The sequence below is a fragment of the Strigops habroptila genome, chromosome 3 (assembly GCF_004027225.2).
Source record: "Strigops habroptila isolate Jane chromosome 3, bStrHab1.2.pri, whole genome shotgun sequence".
Taxonomy (NCBI): Eukaryota; Metazoa; Chordata; class Aves; order Psittaciformes; family Psittacidae; genus Strigops; species Strigops habroptila.
This window is the reverse complement of record NC_044279.2, coordinates 17,671,293-17,680,269: the sequence shown is the minus strand read 5'-3', so window position 1 is coordinate 17,680,269 and position 8,977 is coordinate 17,671,293.

The following is an 8,977-nucleotide window of genomic DNA, read 5'->3' as shown; positions in this document are numbered from 1 at the left end:
GTTGCCGAACCTGCAGGGCTTTCGCCACTGTCTGACGGACAGCGCCTAGGCTTCCCCTTGGAGCTCCGTAGCCCAACCACGCACAGCTTTCGCCGTGTCTAACAGGCAGGCTCTTACCAGACCAGAAAATGGTACCAATACCGAATAATAAAGCACCGTCTCTTACCAATACCGTTGGTCCGTCGAGAGCACTGGAGGTCGGTCGCGGTTGATGGCTCCCCGAGAATCACTCGGTGCCGGCTGGAGCTGAATCGATACGCGAGCCGCCTCAGCAATGCCCGCGAGGTCCCACCTGGGTCGCCAAAACTGTTAGCGGAGAGAAGAACACATAACCACTCTAAGGAGGTTATATGTGGTGCTTTATTTCGAGGCCCCGGGAACCAGGGGTACCCACCCAAATCTGGTTCCAAAGACCGTCACAACGCGCCCGCATTTTATCCTGTAAAGTATTACATATGCATCGCCTCTCCCAATATGCTGATACATATTCATGACTCATCCCCGCTTCGTATTATAATGAGTATAAAAGTCATTTCCATATGTTCTGCGCTTGCGTAGTGCCTCCTGGTGGTCGTGGGCAGGGGTCTCAGGATGAAGTAAGTAGTCTTCCTCAGATGAAGTAAGACGTCTTCCTCGCTATGTCCTTTTTACCTTTTAGGGTCCTGGATAAATCCCAACGATTGTGTTTGCGCCAGTATTCTTCTCTCTCTCCTTGACTGGTTCTTAGTATACAACTCTGTTTCTTAACACAATTAAAAGTTCTAGTTGAATAATCTTTAAAGTACTGTTCCTTCCAAACCACTACCTTATAGGGATATCGCTTGAATAGTCTCATAAATCTATGTCCATATCCTAGGTACTAGGTCTCTCTGACCTAAGACACAAATCAACCAAATCAATAAGGCTGAATGCTATGTATGTATGTATTGATTATAACTTGATTAAACTTCTGTTAATCAAACGTTATGATTTCTAACAATTTTGTTCTCTTATTGCATGAAATGGAAGTAATTGGGGTTGAGCACAGTGCTATAGATGAGTTGTTTGAAATCTTTGCTTTGAGAACTTTGCCTCTGGGGAGAAAGAAGAAACACAAACCCTCATGAGATTAGTGTTTGCATGTGTGTGCATTATGTCACGGTGCCGCAAGGACTGGCAGCCTGGAGCCAGGTGCCTGGGGACACAGGGGATCCCCATGCGCCTCACCAGCCAGACCCCCCAGCCACGGAGCAGGGAAGGCCGGAACGGCCTCTGGGGCAGGCCCAGACACCTCCATGAGCAACGTGGGAATAGGGATATCAGCGTGGGGGTTGTGCTTGGCTCTGCAGGGCCAGGGCTGGAGGAGCCTTGCTCCTGCAGCATCACCGGGACAGACACTAGCAGCTCTGGGCTGAGCCGAAATGGGGTCCCGGACCATGGGGCAGGGGTGGGGGGAGGCCCCGGGGGAGGCCCCAGGGGAGGCTAGATAAGGCCATTAAGGGCCATTATTGCCCTCAGTGCACTGACATTAAACGGCCCGTATGTATAACGTAAAAGGTCAGTTTGTCTTTATCAGAAAGCATGGTTACATGCTTCTTGATCTTCTAAACTGATGACCTTTCTTTTCATATTGTTTTCGCAAAGATAAAAGAAACCGGCAAGGAAAAATGAAGAAACATTAATCTGAGAAGCCATTTTTTGATGTTTCCTACCTATGTTAGGCTGAAGGAAAAAGGGTGAAAATACACTGTCATCAATTTTTAAAGATAAACAAGGGAAATTCAAAATAAAGCACTATAGATTTTTGTAACTTTAAAAGTCAAAATATTGCACTTCTTACTTATCTCTTGGTGTTCAGGAATCACGTATCCACCCTGTTTTATTTAACATGGAGATCTGTTACTCATGGATTGTATTGCAGATTGCTTAAAACAATGAGCTATTTTGTCCACTGTATTGTTTCTCGCTTTTTCTTTCAGAAGTTCACTGCTACACAAACCCACCTTTTTTTTTTTTCTTAGTAATAATATATCAAAGTGTCAAGGGTGATCTATATGTACTTGGCATGACCATTATTAGAGCATATCTTTAAAATCTCAGAAACAAAAAACATCTCAACTTATTCGTGACATTGATTGTTCACAAATATATTAAATCAGTATTTTTCATTTACTTACCTACAGGACTTTTTCATTTATGATTTAATTTCACAGCTGCATAAACATAACATCAAAAATCAACACATTTAAAATACACAGGTAAAACAAGGGATAACTTACTACCTCAAAATGGCAAAGCGTATGAGAACAGATAAACTTGAATTGTGAGCTGAGCAGTAAAAGAATCTCTCTTAATAAGGAATTACATATCTTTGGAGTTTAATTACAATAAGGCCTGTCATTGTAAGATTAATGATGAGCAGTTTTTCACTTCAAACAATTGCAATTCAATTGAGAAGACCATTATTCTTAGAGAGATAAGGTCAAGCAAATGAGGGAAAAGTGGGGAAAAAATGGAAAAACAAACTGTACTGAAATGAGAGAATATTCTATAGTAAGTCAAGACCTTAAAATGCATTACAAGACTTATATTTACAAATTTTATTAAATGCTATGTAAAAATTGAAGTAAGATAATAGAATACTAAGAATTTTTATATGCTTTTTTTTGGTTAACTATACAACACTGTGGGACCTAGTACCACTTTCAGAACTGTAAATCAGAAACAAATTGTACATTTGCATCTTTCCCTCCTTTCTGGAAATGGGAAAATCTTTTCTAGAACACAGATATTACTTTTTCAGTTAGCTGTCATATACCAGTTCTTCTGTGCAGGGAGGATATTTGACAGTATGGTAGGGAAAAACTCTGAATTGTTAAATTTGAGATTATTTTTTAATGCACAGTGTAGTGCAGCCTTGGGAGTCACTGTAGTTTGTCTTTACACCTTGCTAGACAAAGGTAGTAGCCGTTTCTCTTAAGAAAGAGACAGTTATAGAAGAGAAATCTCAAAGCATTGTTATGACCTCTCCTGTTATTGTAGAACCTGAGAAGAGGAAGTCCTTTAATCTTCATTTGCATCCTCTTTTCTAGAGCCTTTGCATTTAGGTGAGCAAATTCTCAAGGTTGTCATAACCTTTATTTGAATCAGGAACCATAATTTTCCTATGCTGTACCATAAACTCTTGGCCATAGAAGTAAACCACCTAAGGACACATCTAGGGGAAGTGGAAATGAAAGGCTTTTCACAAGCCCCGCTACTGGACATAGACTGATTTATTTCAGATTTGTTTCCAAATTCTTTATTATTGGTTAAAATACAATATAACAAGGCTGAAATAAAAGTGTTTAAAGGACCCTGAGTTGTAATCACATTTCTTTTTAATATAACATGTTTCTGGTTTTTTTATGTTTTATATCATCATATTTCATCCTCTTCTATTCTTCTTACTAATCCTGGTTTGTTTCTTTGTTTGTTTTTTCCTTTTTTTTTTTTAATTAAAATATTACAATACCATATTTCTATTTGCTTTGTGTGGACTTTATTTCAAGTATTGGCCATTATTGCTCTGATCTCTATTGATCCATTTGAAGGTATATGTTCTCTTTATTAATGTAAATAGATATTCAAAACCTTGTAAAATATGTGGCAAAATATGCCATGATTCTTCTTTTAGAAATCACATCAGAGACATTTTGAGAAGGAATGGGGTTCTTCAGTTCATGGGGATAACTTGAAGAATAATAATGTAAAGATTGTGATAAACATGTAGGAATAGGGTTCCTGTCTTTATTCATATCTCTCTCAGAGAAAATTTCTAGGGAGAGAAAGCAGAATCTGGCTTATTATATGTAGCTTTGGCTGTATCCAGAAGCAAGTATAGGTAATGTATTAGCAACTTACCTTGTTACCCTTCTTAATTCAGCACATAATTTCACATTGCTTTCAGCCTATGCACTAAAGAAGCTACTCAATCTTCATTGCTGACATAATGAATTAATTAATAAACATGACTGTAGGTTTTAATTAAATTAATATAATTTGGTGTAATCTGCGAGTGAACAATAGGGCTAGTTTTTCAGACCACTTTGTTAATAAATTAGTTTGTCTAAAAGCTAGTGCTTACTCTGAGCTCTTCTGGATGTGAATCACTTATATAGACGTTTAAAATAGAATAATCTTTCAAATTCTCATTACTTGGGATTAGCTGTTTCACACCCATGTTGAAAATAATGCATACACCTTCTTACGTGCAACTGCGTATCAGGAAAACGCAAACCCTTCTTATTTGTTAATGTGATCTCGAAGAATAAACTGAATCTCTCAACAGACATTATGTAAATATAATATGTTTCCTTTACATAAGAAACAGAACGAACACCCAACCCTTGTGTCATAATGAACCAAACACTGAATCCCAGAGGATGCTTAGATCTGAAGACGTTATAAACTCGATGAACAGTACCAGGATAGCACAGAGAACATAGCTGAAAGATCCAGCTAATAGACTAATAAGTATATAAAAATATCAATGCTTATTTATATATCCATAAGCATTTCCGCCAGGCTCCAGCACTGTAAGACTCCAGATAGGCATTTTGTAATATTAAGTGGTGCAGAGTTGAATCTGGGAGTGTTGCTTTTGAAACTGTTCCATTGTGTGGCAACATAAATGGGATCCCTCTGTAAATTGCACAGTATAGATGCAACTGGTGTGCATCAGGGAAACCCTGAGTCCTACAGAGAGGGGTCAGCTAGTCTGTAAACTCAAACTTCAAAGTCTAGACAGCACCTGAACACTGCTACTAAGGACACCACAGTTGTAACCTGCATGGTCACAGATCATCTGTCTAAAAAGACTGGTATTCCTGTTTTCTTTAATAAGCTGAGGTATGTTTAGATGATATTGGAACAAAATATTTTTAGTGCATATTGCTGACTTTCTAAAAATGGCCTTATAACCTGATTTTACTTGCATTATTTTGAGGGTGAAAAAACCTGAACAACAAAACCCTAGTATTCCTATCCTTTCTATACAATAAACAATAACAGCTAATACTGGTGCATGATGGGTGACCAATACCTGTTACGAAAATAGCGTTAATCACAGTGTCTCAAAAGAAAAAAACCAAAAAAATAAAATGTTCAACAGCATATCATATGTAAATCAGAAAGCTTCATTTACTCGTTTATATTGAAATATTTTTCCTACATACATCGCATTGCTAATGCATAGAAACCATATATTTTCTTTGCCTGGGGTGGTGTAAAGCTCTGATGACAATAAATCTGGATATACAGGTAGTACTACTCTCTTTAGCCCATAAATTTAGCAAAAAGCAGAGTTTCCGAAAATATATATTGCAGATATAGAACTCCCTCTAGACAGAAAAGCAATATAGTAAAATTGAAGTTCTCCTTTTGCACAGTCTTTTTATGAGAAGGTATATAGCTGCTCGCATTCGATATATTCAAAACTGTGTCTTTCACTCTAAATCATCTGACATGGTATGACAAACACAAATTATATTATTTTGAGATTATATTAAATGAAATGCAAACCATAAGATTATCATTACTTAAATATCACCTAGGTGTTGAGGGTCAAATAAAAGGAAATCAGAAATTGAATCCCCAGTTTGAGCATTTATACGGCATAAACAGTAATTTGTAAGTTTATGAAAAATTAATTGAAAAGTACAGGTTTAAACAAGGTTGTTTTAAAGTACTCTGAAAGAAGAATCTACCCCATACATAGGAAATTTTACATATTTTTTTACTTTCCATGTGATACAACTGATGCAAAATGTCGTCTGAATTCAAACTGCCCAAATACCATACTTTACCTGTCTTTCCTCAAGTCAAAACTATTAAACAATCCAAACACAAAATACAGAGAAGAATTTTGATGAATTATGCTTTTTTGCCCTATAAAATAAGATCTATGCTAGATAGACTGTACCTTCAGCCTTTTATTCTCCACTCAGCTCCTCCTGTTTCTTTTATGGAAACACACTGAGAAGTAAGCTAATAATATTCCAAACAGTCTTTCACAGTTGTGTACATACAGCGGTTCATTACAGCTCATACTGTAGATCACCATATGGTCTGGCTTTTACATCTGTTGTGCTTCTGTAGCTCCAAGCAGTGGAACAGGTTGCCTAGAGAGATTGTGCAGTCTATCTCTATAGTTGGAGGTTTTCAAGACCTAGCTGTATAAAGCCCTGAGCAACCTGGTCTGACCCTGATCTGAGCAGGACGTTGAACTGCAGAGCTCCTGAAGTCCCTTTACCCTGAATTATCCCATGTTACTATGAATCTGAGTGAAGTTTAGAAGTTTTTCTGGGGCAAATTCACATGTACGCATAGTATACTGCAGTGTCATACAGAGACGCTAGAGAGACGTATCTTTGGAGCACTGTATCGTGCCAAGCATGCATGCCACAATGTGCCACTTTTGAGGATATTTGAGCTGCTGCATTTTTAAGCCAATAAGAAATGACTTCATAATTTCTGAATGGAGCCTATGATTTTAGCTGCCTTCCTCAGAGAGACTTGGAACACTTGAAACTTGACACTGCTCATAAAAAATTGCTTTTACTTCTTATGTAAGTAACATAGTAATGGTAACCACTGATATGGTTGAAGGAGCCACTCTAAACAGCCTGGGTGGGTAGGTGAAATAACATTTTATTTAAAGATTCCAGTGTTTCGTCTTCTACTTACAGCTTTGGTTTAGATTACTTTAGCTCTGTATTACTTAAATTGCAATACAAGTAATTTTGTGTTTCAAGGAAGTCTTCACTAAATAAATAACAATTTATTTTACTCCTGCTTTGATGTCAGTGGATCACAAGCTACTGTATCTGTTAATAGCATTTGTCCATTCTACCATTTTCCAGCTTCTCGTCCTTCTTTCTTTCGTGTCCACTGAAGCAGTGCCTTTGGCCACATTCCATTTCCATTTTTCATGCATAACTAAACAAGCCTTCTTTTTCTTGCTACTCTTATGAATAACTTCTTTTGTTCCATTGTTTTCATTTAGCTTCTGACCATACTGTTAAAAGACTTGCAATGAATTTCTCTGCTTTCTAATTCAAAATATAACCTGTATTTATTTTGGTTTATAGACGCTCTTCAACAGTGCAGAAAAAACCTTGAGTAAACTCCTTTTGTAGCCATTACAGTTGTTGCAAAAATAATATTCTGAACTACCAAACAGCATTCATGGAAGGTTTCAGTGTCCAAAGCCAAGTGAAAAATCAGCTATCACATTATAAGGATAGAGAAACATCTGTTCCAAGAGTTTTGCCTCTAGATACCAACTATTTTTTTTTTTTTACTGAAAGCCATGCCAGTTTAGAGCACAGTGATAGTGACATGATCTATCTTCACGTGCTATTTAGAGATTGCTTATGCTAAAATTAAAATCTCTTTTTGCTAGTTTCTTTTGTTTCATTTTGATCTTTATTCTTGACAGAATTTGCAAGTAAAACAGGATTAAATACAGTGGTCTTCCCATGAAAGCCTGAGCTGCTGTACTGTATGGTGTTGGCATTTCCAGGAACACCACTTCTGTTTTTAACTCATTACTGAAGGTGTGCAGCAATGTGGTGATAAACTAATTTTTGTAGTAGAGTTATTTTCTTACGGAAAAAAAGATAAAGCTAGGTTCCTGATTACCCAGGAGAGGTACTTAAAAAAATCTTATCTTCCATGAACCAAATGTTTCATCTGAAAGGATTTTTTTTTTTTTTAAGTTTAGCATAAGCAATTGTAGACAATGCTAAAATTTACTATGACAGCAATAATTTGAATATGTAAATCTGGAGTTTTTATAGGCTATATTTCAGATATAGTATGTCAGAAAACCAGCAATTTCCGTAGAAACCGGACTGTGGATGTGTAAAATAACCACAGTCTTCAAAGAGCTGATGTTTCTAGAGTGAGCTTCTCAAGTCAGTGGAAATAACTGCCTCTGTGGAGCTCTTGTTGACTTTATTGCTTGTATGTCCCAGTAAAGAGCTGATTGCCTTAATATAATTCAAATTAGTTAAAGGCATTGTGTAATCTGTTAAAAAGATACCCTGCATTTAACCAGCTGGCACTAGTCTAATAAACAGAAGCCTTAGCTTTCATTACATGACCCTATCCATTTTATTTCTAATCAAAAAGTATTGGTTTCCCACTTTACTTTCCCTATAGTACTGTGATTTCTGAATGGAAACTACCCATAGTACTTCAGGGTTTTTTTTCCCCTTTCACTTTTCCTTTAAATGCATGTCATGGGGCTAATTTCAGCTGAATATTTGACTCTGCTTGCAAAAATGAGCTTGCACGTAGCACAATCAACATGGGTGTCCTGCACTGCATTTCTAGATAAACTTTTTCTTTGTTATAGACTTAACTGATCTTAACACCATTGTTAACCCCAGATTTCAAGGAAAAAACTCATGAAACCTAGCACAATCAGAAGGATGAGATGCAGGGTTTATTTCCATCTCAGTGAGCATTATCATTCTGAACTGAGAAGTCAATAACAATCCACTGTTCTCCTAGCAAGAATTGTCCAGTGCTAATTTGTTACCATGAATTTTGCTGTGATCATTTGTAAATATCAGACTTCAAGCCCATCTCAGAATCTTTGCAAAGCTTGACTGATTATATTTCTTTGGTGTTTGTTGTTTTGTCTCCCCTCCACCCCCCACCCCCCCCCCCGTTAGCTTTTTATTATGTGTATTATTAACTTTTTAGGACTGAAAGCTTTGTGTCCTCATTAGAACATCTTTGAAAATAGTTTTTCTTATAAAATGTTTCCTGACAAACAATTTCTGAGTCATAATTCTATGGAAGCCTAAGAATAAGATCTTGAAGTCTCTAGAAGAACCAAATGAACAAGAAACATGTGTTGACAGCTTCAACAGAAGTCTAAAACTGAAAGACAAATATCCAAGTATTGCACCTGGCCCTATGAGCACAGAAGTCCTTGTCTTATTGG